The following is a 19,107-nucleotide window of genomic DNA, read 5'->3' on the forward strand; positions in this document are numbered from 1 at the left end:
GGATCTGAGGAGCCGGAAAATCAACATTTCAGCAAAAGGCCTTTTCCAGCATCCCTCTAATCTAGGCTCTTGTTTCCAGCATCTGCAGTCCTCACATTTGCACTGCTGGTGATTATATGTTAACCAAAAGCAAAATGGCGTACTGATGATTTTGATGGTGGGTAGATTGCTGTGCTCACATTTCTGGGTCGGAGAAATGGGGAAAAAGAATGCTTCACAGCTAACAGAACGAGAACTGAAAAGCAGTTAAATCAAACCAAAGGTTCAGACAGGGAGGGAATATTTCCCTGGAGTTTGAGTAGCTGGAAAGTGATTGTGTCCAGGAATAGACAGGATTTTGTTTTACAAGGGTTGAAAGTTTTAAAACTGTTATATTCAGACAGTTTACGTTATTTTCTTTAATTTTATTTGCTGTGCAAAATAACTTTTACAACATTTTAAAACCAAAATTTACAAACCTTTTGTTAAAGATAAATGTTAAATAAAATCCATCAAACCATCCCTCACTGAAAACTTGTGGAAGTGCAATCTCCTGGAGAATCCCTGCGAACTCCTTCCTGCCCAGGCTCCATGACTATATACAGACCTGGGGGATAGCAGCAGGAGGAGACCATTCAGCCTTTCAATCCTGCTCCACCATTCAATGGGAAACAGCTGACCATCCAGCTCAGTCTCCTGCTGTGTTCCAATCCCTTTTCATGACTTTACCTTGAAGAACTATATCTAAGTCCTCCTTTGGCTTCACTGCCTTTTGTTCCAGTGATGTTGCTGTGTTACTGTGTGGTTGTAGGCAGGGGTAATGTGATGGTGCTACCTCCTGGAGGATGCACTCAGCGTCCCTCATCATCCTGCAGGAACATCAACTGGGGTTCAGCAACTAGAGATAGAAACCATTTCCAGGATATGGGCATCACTGGCTCAGCCAGCATTTATTCCCCATCTCTAGTTACCCTTGAGAAGATGGTAGGGAGCTGCTGTCTTGTACAATTCACAGTCCATTTGGTGCAGAGAGATCGAAAATGCTGCGAAGAGAGTGTTGCAGGATTTTGGCTGAGTGATTCTCTGTCTTTGCTTCTTCAAATGCTGGTTAACTTAATCATGATCTGCACATGACTTTGAGATTTCAGTCTGCAAATCTTCACCATCTAGCACCCTGTATAAAGGAATATGTACATGTTAGAAATTCAGAGCAGACAATTCTACTTACTCTTTTTCCCTTTCTTCCCTCAAAGCTGTAACCCTCCAGCCCACTTACTCTCTCCCACCATTCTGACTCTGCTACCCCCTAATGTACACCCTCCCCATGCTCATGGAGTAACTGATAAACAGATCCATGCCACCACTTCCCGTCCCTGGTTAGACTCTGCACCCTTTCTGGGTTCACTTCCTTTCCCTTCAGTTGCTGCAAGTGAATAATGTAACAGCAGAATGAAACAAAAGGAAAGAAAGGGAGGTGGCAGATCCTGGACAGAAGAGGAACCTTCAATCTGGGAGAATGGATCAGATCCTTCTTCGTTCCCCATTAGTTGATTCCGACCATTACAATGAATTGGGGATGGAGAGTGGTCCTACATGGATGTAGTGATACTTTGACCCCCTCCCCCAACAGATCAATACTATGAGTAAATACGTTCCTCCTCCAGCCAATCACAGTGTGAAAAACTTTCCGCAAAGCATATTTACCCAAAGCACATGCTCCAAAACCCGCCCACATTTTGTACATGTACAGTGCCGTGTTTCCCCACACACGTGTGGTCCCTGCCTCAGGGATTGTGGGAGTTGTAGTCCCCATGACGCCATTGGAGCCCTGTCTCTGGAAAGTCAACGAAAAGTGTAGACTGGAGGGTGTTGTGTATCTGATCCCCATTCAGACACACGTAACATTTGGATTGTCACTGGGTTTTATTGAAACATCTGCTTCCACAACCTGATTTTCTGATGTAAGGAATATAGATTCAGCCAACTGGGGTGTGGCGAGAATAATAGGAGCAGGAGATTTTAAGCAGAGGTGACTCAATGGTTAGCATTGCTGACTCACAGCGTCAGAGACCTGGATTTGGTTACAGCCTTAGGCAACTGTGTGGAGTTTACACGTGCTCCCTGCGTCACTGCGGGTTTCCTCTGGGTGCTCGAGTTTTATCCCACAGTCCAAAGATGTGCAGGTAAAGTGGATTGGCTATGCAAAATTCCCAGTGCCCATACCTGTGCAGGTTAAGCCATTAACCATGGGAAATACAGGCAATGGGTGAGTGTGAATGGGATGCTCATGATAGGGTTGGTGTGGACTCCATGGACGATTACCCTATTTCTGCACGGTAGGGCTCCTATTCCATTCTCATATAGAAGAATGTACCTATCTCAATGTGCTGTGTATCTGTGGAATTCCCTATTCAAAATGCGGTAGATGCTAGGACAATGAGCAAATTTACTGAAGAAATACAGATGTTGAATTTGCAATGAATTGAAGGGTAAGAGAGAGCAGGCAGGAAAATCCAGCTGAGACCGAGGTGAGCTCAATCAGCATGGTATTAAATGGTGGAGCTGCATTGCCTCTCCTGTGCCCAGTGCTTATCTTCTTGCGGTAATAACGGAAAAGCTGAATCCAAAACTCACCACCTTCACCAAAGGAGATTTTTGGAAAAAGCAGGATAGTCAGGTGGATTAGCGTTTCAAACTTCGAAAGTAAGGAAGCATGTGGGAGAAAATGATTTTTCAATTTTAAACTGAGGTGAGTTAGACCGGTTATAGTCCAACTTATTTAATTGGATCATGATGAAGGAGCAACGCTCCGAAATCCAGTGTGCTTCCAATTAAACCTGAGGGACTATAACCTGGTGTTGTGAGATTTTTAACTTTGTACACCCCAGTCCAACACCGGCATCTCCAGATCATGTAAACTGAGGGGAGACAGTGATTTATGGTTTTAGACTGTTCAGTACATTCACACCGTCCAGAATACTCTGTTTTGAACATCTATCCTGTACTTTATTACAAAGCCAAGGTCTCTGACAATGAAAACCAAAACATCCAGGTAACATCACCTCACCTCGTAATCTGATAAAAGACTTGTGATAAATCTGGTTGAATTTAGAATACAGTTGGAAAGCGGGAAGATTAAATCCAATCCCAAGATCCTGTGTTTAAACAAAGGAGACTACAATAGGATGAGGCAGGAGTTGGCTAATGTAGACTGGAAGCAAAGACTTTAGGGTGGGACAGTTGACGGACAGTGCGGGAATATCAAATAATCTTTCAAACTGCTCAGCAAAATTATATATCAGTGAAAAGGGAGGACTGTAGGAAATGGAATAATCTGCCGTGGGTGGATAAGGAAATAAGGGAGTCTATCAAACTGAAATAGAAAGCATTCAAATTGGCAAAGACCAAGAAGAAACTAGGAGATTAGAAAAACTTTAAAGATCAACAGAAAGCTGGATGGGATTGGGGGAGAAAAGTGATGAGTAGCTATCCCCAGGGCTGGAATAGCAGTTTACACTGCTAGAGGGGAACCTATTATTTGGGGAACATATGGCCTCTGTAATTGTTGAAGCACTTAACTGTTACCATAGAGATAATCCTGATCAAGTGCAAAATCTCAGCACACTCCAAAAGCTTGTACTTCCAAATAAACCTGTTGGACTATAACTTGGTGATGTGTGGCTTTTAACTTTGCCCACCCCACTCCAACACCAGTTCTTCCACATCAGAATCCTGATAGACAGCCCCACGGAAACTGAAGTGCCTGTCAGATACCTGGCTGAGCCACAGGGCCGTGAGGGAGGGGTATGTGGTTTAACCACAAAGTGCTGAGCTGAACTCGACTTTTTTAACTGCCATTGCCATGGAGATAATATTGAGAGACAGCGTCCATTCAAAACACAAACCACAAAGGTATAAGAATGGGAGCGGCACATCGGACAGGCGGGGAGTTACCTGATGCTGCCTGGAGGTGTTCTGCATGTACACTATCCAGGTAACTGCCATGTCTCATCAATAAAGACTCAAAGAAGACCTCTCAGAGTTCTGTGCCCAGTTATTCCTATCCAGCAAGGTTCAGGAATATGAGTACACAGCAGTCAGTCTTCACAGTGGAGGATACGAAGAACATGCCAGTAATTGATAAGGAGACTGAGGAAGGTGAGGACCAAGGAACAACCATTATCACGAAAGTGTTAGAGCTGGGCAAGCTAATGGAGCTAAAGGTAGACATGTCTCTTTGCCAGGATGGAATACATCCCAGGGTACTACCAGAGGTGGCGGGAGAAATAGAAAATATATTTGGAGTCAGAGTCCTACAGCAGAGACAGGCCCTTTGGCCCAATCTGGCCCATGCCGGCCAATATGTCCATCCACGCGAACCCATTTCCCTGCACTTGGCCCATCTGCATCTGACCCTTTGCTATCCATGTATTTGTCCAAATGTCTTTTACATGTTGTTAATGTACCCACCTCAACCACTTCCACTGGCAGCTCAGTCCATATACATACCACCTTCTATGTAAAACAGTTGCCCCTCAGGTTCCCTTTCATAATTTCTCCTCTCACCTTAAACTGATGCCCTCTACTCCTTGATTTCCTGGGAAAAAGACTGAGTGCATTCACCTTACCCAAGCCTGTCACAATATTATACACTGCCAGAAATAGATCTCCCCTCTGTTTCCTCTGCTCTAAACAAAAAAGAATCCTCGCTTGTCCAACCTCTCCCTCTAACTCAGACCCCTGAGCCCATTTCTTCTGCACCTTATCCAGTTGAATAACCGAAATCTTCACTGCATTCATCACATTTCCAGTGTCTCCCCACGGCGCTGGAACAGACGTGACATCGCCAACGGATTACAAGCCATGATCGAAAATTAACCCCATTACAACAATCCCGTTTTCATTGTATTTTCCATGGTGCAGGTATCCTTCTGTCTTTCTGGTTGCATGGTTAATTAAAAACTTGTCCTCATACAAAACAAATCTGTAACTTCATTATTCCTGGGAAATGTGACACGTATTTTCAGACTTTTAAAAACAAATGAAAGCTCTCTCCACATTCACCACGCTGACATGGACTTGGCTGTGTCTCAGTAATTTTTCCAGTCACATTGACACTTGAAATATTCGCCCACGGACAGAATACACACCTTTCTTTCCACATGAAAAGGCCAATGATATTCAGAGCGGCACGGATTAAGTAACTGTCAAAACTGAACATGAAGTTCAATCTGAATTTCTCATTCACAAATCTGCCCTTTCAGTACCCTACAACAGAGAAAACAAGTCACCACCATTAACACAGGATGGAAATTCATAAGACAATTATAGTATTAAATTGTAGTTTCTTTGTTCCCCCAAAGCTTTAATTCTCAGTCTCACAATTTCTCCCTTCTGTGAACTGAAATCCAAACCAATCTCCTCACCCCTTTCCTCCACACCCAGTTCTAATGCTCTCTCCTCTCGTTGAATTCAGCTTCTTAGCTCCTGCCTGCAGACTAAGGACCAAAACAAAGGTGTGGCACGATGGCACTGCTGCCCCACAGCGTCCGTGTGGAATTTGCATGTTCTCTCCGTGTCTGCGTGGGTTTTCTCCGGGTGCGCCGGTTTTCTCCCACAATCCAAAGATGCATTGGTCAGGTGAATCGGCTAGGCTAAATTGCCCATAGTGTTATGTGCATTAGTCAGAGGGAAATGGGTCTGGGTGGGCTACACTTCCGAGGGTCGGTGTGGACTGGCTGGGCCGAAGGGCATGTTTCCACACTGCAGGAAGTCTAATCTAATCAAATCAATGAATCTGACTCGGAGTCTCCTGGGTGTTGGTGAATCCTCCCCCCACCTCCCAAGGTTTCCTAGTCAGACCAACATTGATTTTTTTTTTCCAATCTGGAACCTCTTATTTATTTCCTCCACACCAACCCTCTGATAAGAACCATCCTGCACACACTGGACAAATCACATCTGGTTGAACTAAAATGAACCAAATTAGAACTTTAATTGCAGGCCTACCTTTGTTCCTTTCCATAACATTCCTGAATCTTCACCTGAGTTCTGATAACTTTCTGCAAAATGCTCCCCCCACCGATACGCCAACCACTTGTCACGATACCAGGGCAGGGACCAGTCCCCTGGGTCCTGTTCTCAGAGGGAGGAAGGGAGGGAGCAGCCAATGACAGATTAATCCCACACATCCAAAGCCTCCCTCGCTGGCACTGACCCATACTGCACATACGCCAACAATTGGCCAGCACTGCGCCCGTGCACAGGTCTCCCCTCCTACAGAGCATGCTCCAGATCACACAGGTGCCTGGGTGATTGACAGCAGCTGTGCCCAATAGAGTGGAGGGGGAGGGGCTGCAGGACTGGAACAATGGGATTGTAAACAACGAATGAATGTGGAGGACACTTGGGGATGGACAGGTCAGTGAGGGACAGGAGCAGTGCAGCAGCAGGAGGGAATACTGGACAAACTGAGCAATGGGAGAGTCTGACAGGAGAGAAACGACAGGATGGTTCTGTTTGGAGACTCAGGCAGGGACAGCTGGGAGACAGTATGGCCTGGTGGCTTGGGCATGATTTCCAATCAGCCTCTTCAAAGCCACTGTTACCAAACTCTGAACCCGATTCTCTTGGTCCAGAGGTAAGGACACTACCGCCATTTCTTGGTGGGCTAGTGGAAAGAAGGGAAGATTTTCTCAATCTCACTCACATGGAAACTCCATGAGCTCCTCCCACTTACTGTCTACGGTGGGAATGGAGGAGACAGAGCAACTGGAAGGGGGTTAGGGATATAGGGACTGCCTTTCAAAAGGAACTCATCTGTGTTGCTGTTATTAACAAGACTCAGTACACAGTCACCAACACAAAGCTGGTGTATGTGAAATTTATCCAGAATATTAACACCCATAACTGGGTGACGCAGACCCCAATGTACAGAGTTAAGTCCGGGATATTAATAACGGCTTTGTGTGTGAGAAATCACGTCTCATGAACTTGATTCAATTTTTTTGAAGTAACAACAAAGAGGATTGATGACGGCAAAGCGGTAGAAATAATCTACATGGACTTCAGTAAGGCATTCAACAAGGTTCCCCATGGGAGACTGGTTAGCAAGGTTAGATCTCATGGAATACAGAGACAACTAGCCATTTGGATACAAAACTTGTTCAAAGGGAGAAGACAGAGGGTGGTGGTGGAAGGTTGCTTTTCAGATTGGAGACCTGTGACCAGTGGGATGTCACAATGTATCGGTGCTGGATCCTGAAATGTTCATAATTTATATAAATGATTTGGATGTGAATATAGGAAGTAATGTTCGTAAGATGACCCCAAAATTGGAGGTGTAGTGGACAGTGAACAGGATTACCTCAGATTATAATGGGATCTTGATCAGATGGTTGAATGTGCTGAGGACTGGCAGATGGAGTTTAATTTAGATAAATGTGAGGTGCTGCATTTTGGAAAAGCAAATATTAGCAGGGTGAATACACTTAATGATAAGGTCCTCGGGATTGCTGCTGAGAAAGAGACTTTGGAGTACAGGTTCATAGCTCCTTGAAATGCAGAATCACAGGTAGATAGGATAGTTAAGAAGGTGTTTAGTATATTTTCCTTTATTGGTCAGAGCACTGAGTATAGGAGGTGGGAAGTCATATTGCGGCTGTACAGGGCCTTGGTTAGGTCATGCTTGGAATATTGCATGCAATTCTGATCTCTTTCCTATCAAAACAATATTGTGAAACTTGAAAGGGGTCAGCAAAGTATTACAAGCATGTTGCTAGGGTTGGAGGATTTGAACCAAAGGGAGCGGATGAATACACTGTTTTCCCTGGAGCGTCAGATGCTGATGGGTGACCTTATAGAGGTTTATCAAATCAGTAGGGGCATGGATAGGGAAAATACACAAGATCTTTTCCCTGCGGTGGGGAGGAGGCATGATGGGGGATGGGAGACAGAGGGGAGACACCGAGAGGGGGAGGGTGACCGTTATTTTGTAGATTACAACACAACCCTGTTCCTGTTCTCTCCCTATCCCCTTCAATCCCTCTGAAGGGCTCAGAACAAGTGTACAGTCCCTGGAAAGTAGAGCTTCAGGGTGATCAAGTGCTGAAGGTCAGCTACCTGACCTGCTGTGCTTTTCCAGCGCCACACTTTAACACAAGCTGGAAGAACAACACCTCATTTTCTACTTGGACATCCTGAACACCTCTATCAAATTCAATAATTTTAGGCCCTGAACTCTCCAATGTCCTAGCGCCCTAGCCTCTTAACCCACACACCAGTCCTTGTTATCATAGAGCATGCCATTACACACTACCTATGGTTCGCCACTAACAGTCCTCATAAACAGCTATTCACCCTCCCCCAGCCAGTTCGTTATCCACTCCGTTGTCCAACTGCTCCCATCTCTTTCTTTGGACTCTATCCCCACATATCATGTACTCCTTAACCCCTACCTTCTGCATAAAAAGCGACATTTCTTTCAGTCACATCGGCTCTGAGGAAGGCTCAGCGAATCCAAAATGTTAATTCTGATTTCTCTTCTCAGATGCTGCCAGACCTGCTGAGCTTTTCCAGTACCTTTTGGTTATTGTGAGATTTACAGCATCCGCAGCTCTTTTGGTTCTAATTTACCAGGAATTTCTAATTCAGGTCTAGCCACCTAAAACCGTGTGTTTATCAACATTCCCAGTCCATACAAACTCAATTTCTCTCCCAATCTCTGCTGTCTCTCTCATTCCCTTCACACTCACGGAGTACACCCGCACCATAGTGACAGTGCACCTGCACAGTTTATGGTCACATGTTGGCCCACTGGACCCACCCCTCATTCACTCCCATTGTCTGGAGGATCACATCAACTCTCCTATTGGTCTGAAGCTGCCATCAATCTCACCGGCCCCATTGTGACACGAGTTGTGCGCTCCTCCCAGGAGTATTGGAGGCTGAAGGGTGACCTTATAGAGGTTTATCAAATCATGAGGGGCATGGATAGGATAAATAGACAAGGTCCTTGCCCTGGGGTGGGGGTGTCCAGAACTAGCGGGCATAGGTTCAATGTGCGAGGGGAAATATATAAAAGGGATCAGAGGGTCAACTTTTTTCACAGCAGGTGGTGTGTGTATGGAATCTTCTGTCAGGGGAAGTGGTGGAAGTTGGTAAAACTAGACCATTTGGCATCTGGATGGGTGTATGTATTGGAAGGGTGTAGTGGGATGTGTGCCAAGTGTTGGCAAATGGGACGAGATTAAGTTCGGATATCTGGTCAGCATGGACTAGTTTGACCAAAAGGGCTGTTTTCATGCTGTATATCTCTATGGCTCTGCACTGGCATGAGCTTCAACATTCAGTGAAAGGGGGCAGTATCACAGAGTAGAGGGACTGGGGGCTATTCAGCCCATTGGGGCTGTACTCTCTCTCTCTGGAGATGGTGCCAGTCTGTCCCAACTCACCTCCCATTTGCCTGTAAGAAATCTGCTCCTAGTTGAAATCACTGCTTAACTTTCTGAGTTCCAAGGAGAATTATCCGACCTTCTGCTAACTCTCCACATAGAGAAACGTATCTTATTTTAATGTTTCAGTGTTATCGAGATGTACAGCACAGAAACCAACCGTTTGGTCCAACTTGTCCATGCCGATCAGATATTCTAAATTAATCTCGTCCCATTTGACAACACTTGGCCCATAACCTTCTAAACCTTTCCTAATCACTTACCCAATCTTTTAAATGTTGCCTTTTAAATGTTGCAATTGTTCCAGCCACCACACTTTCTCTGGCAGCTCATTCCATAAACATAGCACGTTCAGCTTGAAAACAATGCCCCTCAGATCCCTTATAAATTGTTTTCCTCACTCCTTAAGCCTGTGCCCCATAGATTTGGACACACCTAACCTGTGAATAAGATCCTGGTTGATCATCCTATCCATGTCCCTCACAATTGTATCAACCACTGAGGTCATCTGTCAGCATCCGATGCTCCAGGGAAAACAGCCCCAGCCTATTCAGCCCATCCCTATATAGCTGAAACCCTCAACCCTAGTAACATCTTTGCACATCTTTTCTGAACCCTTTCAAGTTTCACAATATCATTCCGATAGCGGGGAAACCAGGACTGAAAGCAAAATTTCAGAAGTGGCTGAATCAATGTGCTGAACAGCCACAAAATGCCGTCACAACTCGTGTACTCAATCCACTAACCAGTAAAGGCAAGGATACTAAACGCCTTCTTCACTACCCTGCCTATCTATGACTCCACTTTCAGGAACTATGAACCTGCACTCCAAGATCTTTGTTCAGCAACGCTCCTCAGGACCTTTCCATTAAGTATATTAGTCCTGCCCTGATTTGATTTTCCAAAATGGAGCACCTCACATTTTTCTGAATTAAACTCCATCTGCCACTCCAAAGCCCATTTGTTTGAAGTCCCATTGTAATCTGAGGTAACCTTCTTCCCTGTCCACTGCACCTCCAATTTTGGTATCTATGTAAAGTCACTGACCATGCCTCCTATATTCACATAGAAAACATTTACATAAATGAAGAAAAGCAGTGGACCCAGAAACGATCCTTACAGCATATTGCTCATAGAACATAGAACATTAAAACACAGTACAGGCTCTTCGGCCCTCAATGTCGCGCCGACCTGTCATACCAATCTGAAGCCCATTTAACCAACACTATTCCATGTACGTCCATTTGCTTGTCCAATAACGACTTAAATGTACTTAAAGTTGGTGAATCTACTACCGTTGCAGGCAAAGCATTCCATACACGGACTACTCTCTGAGTAAAGAAATTACCTCTGACATCTGTCCTATATCTATCACCCCTCAATTTAAAGCTATATCTCCTCGTGCTCGCCGTCACCATTCTTGGAAAAAGGCTCTCCCTGTCCACCCTATCTAACCATCTGATTATCTTGTATGTCTCTATTAAGTAACGTATCAACCTTCTTCTCTAACGAAAACAGCCTCAAGTCCCTCAGCCTTTCCTTGTAAGACCTTCCCACCATACCAGGCAACATCCTAGTAAATCTTCTCTGCACCCTTTCAAAGCTTCCACATCCTCCTTATAATGTGGGGAACAGAACTGTACACAATACTCTAAGTGCAGCCTCACTAGAGTTTTGTACAGCTGTAGCATAACATCATGGTTCCGGATTTCGATCCCCCTGTTAATAAAAGCTAAAACCCTGTATGCCTTCTAAACAACCCCGTCAACCTGGTGGCAACTTTCAAGGAAATGTGTACCTGGACACTGAGATCTCTCTGCTCATCTACACTACCAAGAATCATACCATTAGCCCAGTACTTTGCATTCCAGTTACTCTGACCAAAGTGAATCACCTCACACTTGTCCGCATTAAACTCCATTTGCCACCTCTCAGCCCAGTTCTGCAGCTTATCTAAGTCTCTCTGTAACTTACAACATCCTTCGTCACTATCCACAACTCCACCAACCTTCGTGTTGTCTGCAAATTTACTAATCCATCCTTCTACGCCCTTATCCAGGTAGTTTATGAAAATGACGAACAACAGTGGACCCAACGCCGACCCTTGCGGTACACTACTGGCAACTGGACTCCAGGATGAACGTTTCCCATCAATCACCACTGTCTGCTTTCAGCGAGCCAATTACTGATCCAAACTGCTTTATCTCCCACAATCCCACCCTTCCGCATTTTGTACAATAGTCTACTGTGGGGAACCTTATCGAACGCGTTGCTGAAATCCATATACACCACATCAACCGGTTTACTCTCACCTATCTGTTTGGTCACCTTCTCAAAGAACTCAATAAGGTTTGTGAGGCACGACCTACCCTTCACAAAACCGTGCTGACTATCCCTAATCAAATTATTCTTTTCTGGATCATATCTCTTATAACCTTTTCCAACACTTTACCAACAACTGATGTAAGGCTCACTAGTCTATAATTACCAGGGTTGTCTCTACTCCCCTTCTTGAACAGGGGAACCACATGTGCTATCCTCCAGTCTTCTGGCACTATTCCTGTAGACAATGATGATTTAAAGATCAATGCCAAGGCTCGGCAATCTCTACCTTGGCTTCCCAGAGGATCCTGGGATAAGTTCACTGGGCCAAATGGGTTTTATCTATTTTCACACTCTGCAAGATTTCTAATACCTCTTCCTCATGAGCCTTAATCCCACCTAGTCTAGTAGCCTGTATCTCAGTAATCTCAACAACATTGTCATTTTCTAAAGGGAATACTGTTGAAAAATATTCATTTAGTGCTTCCCCTATCTCCTCTGACTCTACACACAACTCCCCACTACTATCCTTGATTGGCCCTAATCTTATTCGTCATTCTTTAAATACCTATAGAAAGCCTTAGGGTTTACCCTGTTTCTATCCGCCAACAATTTCTCATGTGTCCTCCTGGCACTTCTGAGCTCTTTCTTTAGGACTTTGCTGGCTATTTTGTAACCCTCAAGCGCCCTAACAGACGCTTCACATCTCATCCTAACATAAGCCGCCTTCTTCCTTTTGAAGAGAGATTCCATTTCCTTTGTAAACCACAGCTCCTGCACTCTACAGCTTCCGCCCTGCCTGACAGGTATATACTTATCTCGGACAAATAGGACCTTTTTCTTGATCTTTGAGGGTCCCTATTCTCTGCCTGCTTACTCGTTTATCCTTAGTGTATTTCTGGAATCTCTGGATTCTCTGGGAACCTATTTCCCAAAGCTCTCTCATGTCCCGTTTTTGCTCTCCTGGTTTCCCTCGAGGAGACTCCGACTGCCCCTATACTCCTCCAGGAATTTACACAAACCCAGCTGTCTGCACCTGCCGTATCGCTCCTTCATTTTCTTGACGAGACTCTCAATTTCTCTCGACAGGCAGCATTCCCTACACTACCTATTAAGGCCTTAACAGGAACATACTGTCTGTGTACTCTCGTTGTTGCAGGCCTATGGACGCAATGGCAGATGAGGACAAAGAAGCAATCATTCTCAGTAAAGAGGTGGTGTTGGGAAAGATAACAGCCGAAAGGTAGATGGGTCTCCTGGCCGTGATGGAGTGCATCCCAGGGGACGTTAACAGATGGCAGTGGGTAAATAGCAAATGCACTCGTGATAATTCACTAAAATTTGCTGGACTCTGGGACAGCTCTGACAGATTGGCAAGCTACAAATGTGATGCGAATATTTTAAAATGGACCTGTTAGCATAACTTCTTTGGTGGGGAAAATGCCCGATCTCTTAAGGAAGAAATAGTGAGCTATGTGGATAGAAATTATCTCATTGAGCAGACACAGCATCGATTCATGAAAGGTAGACTTCACTAAGATGAGTGGTAGAGCAATGTGTGCCGAGGCCACTGTAAGTCTGCACAGGGATACAGATAGGCTATGTGAGTGGGTAAGGATCTGGCAGATGAAGGACAAGATTGGGAAACGTGAAGTCATCCATTTTGGTCAGACTAACAGCAAACTGATGATGAAATGGTGAAAACTTGCAGCATGCTGCTGTGCAGAGGGAGCTGGGTGTCCTTATGCACGAATCACAGCAAGTTGGTTTTCAGGTACAGCAGGTAATTAAGACAGTGAAGGGAATATTGTCCTTCATTGCTAGAGGGATGGTTATGCTGCAGCTGTACAGGGTGCTGGGGAGGCTACACCTGGAGTACTGTGTACAGGTTTGGTCCCCTTACATTCGCAAAGATGTACTGACACAGGAGGGAGTGTAGAGGAGGGTCACTAGTTTCAGTCAGGATTTCAGAGGGTTGGCGGATGCAGAGAGATTGAGGAAACTGGTAGTATGCTCATTGGAATTTCGAAATATGGGAGGTTGGATGGGAAAAAAAATAAAATTATGAACGGAGTAGATAAGATAGAAGCAGGGAGGTGATTTCCGCTTGGGGTCGCTTAAACTAGGGAGCAGAGCATCAAAATAAGGGGGTATCAGATTTAGGACTGAGTTCAGGATGGACTTCTTCAGTTAAATCTGTGAATCTGTGGAATTTGCTGCTGAGTGCAGCAGTTTAGGTTATCGACTTGACTATCGTTAGGTCAAAAGGTAGATTTGTGAACAGGAAAGGAATTAAGGGTTATGGTGAGAGAACAGGAAAGTGGAGCAGAGGCCATGAAAAGATCAGCCCTGATCTTATTAAATGGAAGAGCAGGCTTGAGGGGCCATGTAGCCTACTCCTGCTCCTCTTTCTTATGTTCTTATGTTCCCACTTTCCAGCCTGGGAATAGCAAAGGAATACCTTGTACTGTCAAAATTCGCCTTTGTCCAATTTAGAACACCATTTAGATCTGGTCTATTATTTTCTGTAACTATTTTAAAACTAGTAGAATTATCAAAGAACCCTGACAGCGTGGAAGTAGGCCATTCAGCTCATCACAACCACACGGACCCTCAGAGACTCCTACCTTACCACTGCATTCCCCATGGCTAATCCACCTAGCGTGCACATCCCTGAACAATATGGGCAATTCAGCCTGGAATATCCACACAACCTGCATATCTTTAGATAATGGGAGGAAACCAGAGCAAATAGACGAAACCCACGCAGATAGTAACAACAAGGTGATGATCCCTTTCTTATTTCCCAGTTCCACCAAAATAACTTCACTGGACGTACTCCCAGGAATATCCTCCCTCAGCACAACTGGAATGCTACCTCTAAACAAAAAGGCCACTCCGCCTCCTCTCATGTCCCCCTTTCTATCCTTCCTCTTGCATCGATACCCTGGAACATTACGCTGCCAGTCCTACCCATCTCTGAGTAACGTTTCTGTAATACCCATGATATCCCAGTGCCACGTTCAAAACCATACCCTGAGCCCATCGGCCTTCCCTGTCAGGCCTCTTGCATTGAAGTAAATGTAGTGTAACTTGTCAGTTCCACCTGGTTCTGTGCCTTGCCCTTGCCTGTCTTGACTGTCTGACTTCTGAACTGTACCAGCCTCAGACTTACCTCTTTTCTCACTATCTCTTTGGGTTTACCCTTACTGGATTAATGCCACCTGAGTAACACTAGCAAATCTCCCTGCCTGGATATTAGACACTTTCCAATTCAGGTACAATCCATCCTTCTTATGCAGGTCAACTCTACTCCAGAGGAGCTTACAATGATCAAAAGATGTGAATCCTTCTGCCCTACACCAGCTCCTTAGCCAATCATTCATCCCCTCCATCCTGCTATTCCTACTCTCACTAGCATGTAGCACCAGAAGTAATGCAGATATTATGGTCGAGGACCTACTTTTTTATATTCCAGGCTAATTTGCTATATTCTCTCATCAGGACTTCATCTCTTCCCCTTCCTATGTCATTGGTACCAATGTACAATGACCTCTCACTGGTCATTCTTCCCTTTGAGAATATTCTGCTACCTGTCCGAAACATCCTTGATCCTGACACCAGGGAGGTACCACCCCATTCTGATGTCTGTCAGCTACAGAAAGGGCAGTCTGTGCCCAACTACAGAGTCCCTTATCATCCTTGAGCGTTTGGAATCTGATATACCTCTCATTATAGTCGAGCCAGTCTCAGTAGCAGTAACTTGGCTGTCAGTGCAAAATTCCCCTGAGAGTCTATGACCACCTACATTATCCAAAATAGTATACTTGTTTTTGATGGGGATAGCCACAGGAGACTCCTTCTCTACCTACCTCCCTCTCCTACCTTTCCGAGAGGTAACCCATCTACCTGACTGTATCGGCAGTTTTTCGGCCTGAAACTGCCACCTATCACACATCCTGACTTTTGTAAATTCTTCATTACCATTAAGCACCGCTCCATCTGATCCATGTGATCCAAGAGGATTTGCATCACTTCCTGTAGGCTATCCTCAGGATCATTCAAACTCCCCCTACTCTCCTCCAGGAAGTGCACATCACTGTACGAATGGCCATCTCTGCACCTTAATCTGTAGACCCAGAAAAAGGCAGAGTCTTACAGCTTTACAAAAGACTACTCTCAAATACATTAGTACCTGTATTTTACATTTAAAACATTCAACCAAAAGATCATAACAGAGGCACTTAAACTAGTAAACACTCACCCTACTGAATGTTGCAGATTTGAAAAAGTAAAACAGAGTAAGATTTACCTTTGAAGAGACTGAAACCCACTGAGCTGATCCCCGGCTGTGAGTCACAGACATACAGCACGGAAACAGACCCTTCAGTCAAACTCGTCCATACCGACCAGTTTTCCGAACCTAATCTCGTCCCATTTGCCAGCACTTGGTCAATATCCCTCTAAACCCTTCCTATTCATATACTCATCCAGATGCCGAATAAATGTTGCAATTGTACCAGCCTTCACAACTCCCTCTGGCAGCTCATTCCATAAACACAACACCGTCGCATGAAAAAGTTGCCCCTTAGGTCCCTTTTATATCTTTTCCCTCACGCTAAATCTATACCCTCTAGTTCTAGACTCCCCCACTCCAGTGAAAATCCCTTGTCTATCTATCTGATCCATGCTCATGATTTTATAAACCTTTGAGATCACTCCTCAGCCTCTGACGCTCCAGGGAAAACAGCCCCAGCCTGTACAGCCTATCCCTATATCTCAAATTCTCCAACCCTAGCAACATCCTTATAAATCTTTTGTGAACCTTTCAAGTTACACAACATCTTTGTGATAGGTGGAGAACAGAATTGCGCACAATATTGCAAGAGTGGCCAAACCAATGTCCTGAACAGCCGCAACATGACCTCCCAACTCTCTTACTCAATACTCTGACTAATCAACGAAATCATACCAAACACCTTCACTATCCTATCTACCTGCGCCTCTACTTTCAAGGAGCTATGAACCTGCACAGCAAGGTCCCTTTGTTCAGCAACACTCCCCAGGACCTGACCATGACGTGTATCAGTCCTACTAAGCTTTGCTTTTCCAAAATGCAGCACCTCGCACTTATCTGAATTGAACTCCATCTGCCACTCCTCAGCCTATTTGCCTATTTGATCAAAATCCCATTGAAATCTGAGGTAACCTTCTTCACTGTCCTCTACACCTCCAATTTAGTGCCATCTACAAACTTACTATCTATACCTCCCGTGTTCACATCTAATTCATTTATATAAATGATGAGAAGTAGTGGACCCAGCACGATCCTTGTGGCACTCCACTAGTCACAGGCCTCCAGTCTGAAAAATAATCATCCATCACCACCACACTCTGTCTTCTGCCTTTGAGCCAGTTCTATATCCAAATGGCTACTTCCGTGAGATCTAACCTTGATAACCAGTCTCCCATGGGGAACCTTGTCGAACACCTTACTGAAGTCCATATAGATCGCATCTACTACTCTTCTCTCATCAATCCTCTTTGTTACTTCTTAAAAACCAGATCGAGTATGTGACACATGATTTCCCATGCAGAAAGTTATGCTGACTATCCCTAATCAGTCTGTGCTTTTCCAAATACACGCAAATCCTGTCGCTCAGGGCTCCCTCCAACACCTAGTCTAGCACAGCATCTGTAGTTCCTGGGCTTGTCCAAACTGCCTTCGTTAAATAGTAGCGCCGTATTAACCAACCCGCAGTCTTCTGGCACCTCAGCTGTGACTATCAATAATACAAAAATCTCAGCAAGAGGCCCAGAAATCACTTCCCTCGCTTCCCACAGAATTTTAGGGTACAACTGATCAAAGCCTGGGGATTGATCCATCCTTTATGCGTTTCCAGACATCCCGTACTCTGTAGTATGGACATTTTTCAAGATGTCACCATTTATTTCCCCACATTCTACATCTCCCGTGTCCTTCTCCACAGTAAATACTGATGCAAAATATTGCATCTTGATAAAACAAACGAGGGCAGGACTTACACTAATTAAAAGTAAGGCTTTGAGTAGTGATATGGAACAAAGAGACTGAGAGGTACAGGTCTTCTTAGTCTGTGTCACATGTAGACAGGGTGATTAAGAAGGTGGTTAGCACACTTATCTTCATTGCTCAGACCTCTGAGTACCAGAGTTGGGAATTTAGGTTGAGGCTGTACAGGATGCTGGGGAGGCCTCTTCTAGAATACTGTGTCCAGTTCTGGTTGTGCTGTGATAGGAAGGATATTATTAAATTGGAGCGGATTCGGAAGAGACTAACCGGGATGTTGCCATGAATGGAGGGATTGTGTCACAAGGAGAAGCTGGATAGGCTGGGATGCTTTTTCACTACAGCGTAGGAGGTTGAGGGATGACCTTAAAGGATTATAAAACCATGAAGCGTGTAGATAAGGGGGAGGGGGGGATTCAAGACCTGGGTGCATACAATTTGAAAATAGAGGAGAAAGGTTTAAAAAATAAATTGGGGATTTATTTTTACCTTTACATGTGTGAAGTGAACTCCCAGAAAAAGAGGCAGCTGTGAATACAATTACAATGTTTAAAAGACATTTAGACAAGTCCATAAATAGGAAATATTTGGATGAATGTGGACCAAGCGGAGGCAGGTGCGATTAGATTAGTTGGGAATTATGGTCAACACGGACTGGTTTAACCACAGGGTCTGTCTCTGTTCTGTATCATTTTAAGACTCAAACTCTCGCTATCTCTGAATTCCTCCATGCTCACAACTCCCCAGATCACTGTCACCTCATCCAGACTAAACTCTTCCTTATCTCTAGAAATCCTCTCTCGCCTCAGAAACATCACTATCTCTGGTATCACAAGCATCTCTGTAACATCCTCCAATTGCCTCCCATCTCATCACCCACCCTCACGATCTCTAATCTTGACAACCCCCACAAATCTGTCCTTCTCCACAGTAAACACTGATGCCACTCGTTTAGTATCCCCCCCAACAACTCCATCTCCTGTGTCTTCACACATAGGCTGCCTTGCTGATCTTTGAGGTGGCCTATTCTCTCTCTAGTGACCCATTTGCTCTTAATGTATTTGTAAAAACCCTTTCCCTATTCGCCAAAGCGGTCTCCTGTCCCCTTTTTGCCTTACTGATTTTCCCCTCTTTCCTTAAACTGATGCCCTCTAGTCTGTGATTGCCCAACCCTGGGGAAAAAAGACTGAGTACATTCATTCGGTCCATGCCTGTCATGATCTTATACACTTCTGTCAGATCCCCCTCAACCTCATACAGGCTAAAGTAAAATATCCCAGCTTGTCCAAACTCTCCCTATAACTC

At 44.7% G+C, this 19,107-nt stretch overlaps 1 long non-coding RNA gene across 5 annotated transcripts in view; it reads right to left on the reverse strand.

Annotated features, from left to right (window-relative positions):
• Nucleotides 1-383: 383 nt before the first annotated feature.
• The window catches only part of LOC140471566 (uncharacterized), a 32,558-nt gene continuing 13,834 nt past the window's right edge, over nucleotides 384-19,107 (reverse strand). For 2 of the 5 annotated variants that reach the window (XR_011957102.1, XR_011957100.1), the window contains 2 exons: nucleotides 5,130-5,247; nucleotides 384-1,153 (listed from right to left, as the gene is read on the reverse strand). This is a non-coding gene — a long non-coding RNA (uncharacterized lncRNA). Of the gene's footprint in view, nucleotides 1,154-5,129; nucleotides 5,248-15,737; nucleotides 15,883-19,107 lie in introns of all 5 variants that reach the window. The other 3 variants (XR_011957099.1, XR_011957101.1, XR_011957103.1) reach the window with 2 other exon arrangements.

The sequence above is a fragment of the Chiloscyllium punctatum genome, unplaced genomic scaffold (genome assembly GCF_047496795.1).
Source record: "Chiloscyllium punctatum isolate Juve2018m unplaced genomic scaffold, sChiPun1.3 scaffold_121, whole genome shotgun sequence".
NCBI classification, from domain to species: Eukaryota; Metazoa; Chordata; class Chondrichthyes; order Orectolobiformes; family Hemiscylliidae; genus Chiloscyllium; species Chiloscyllium punctatum.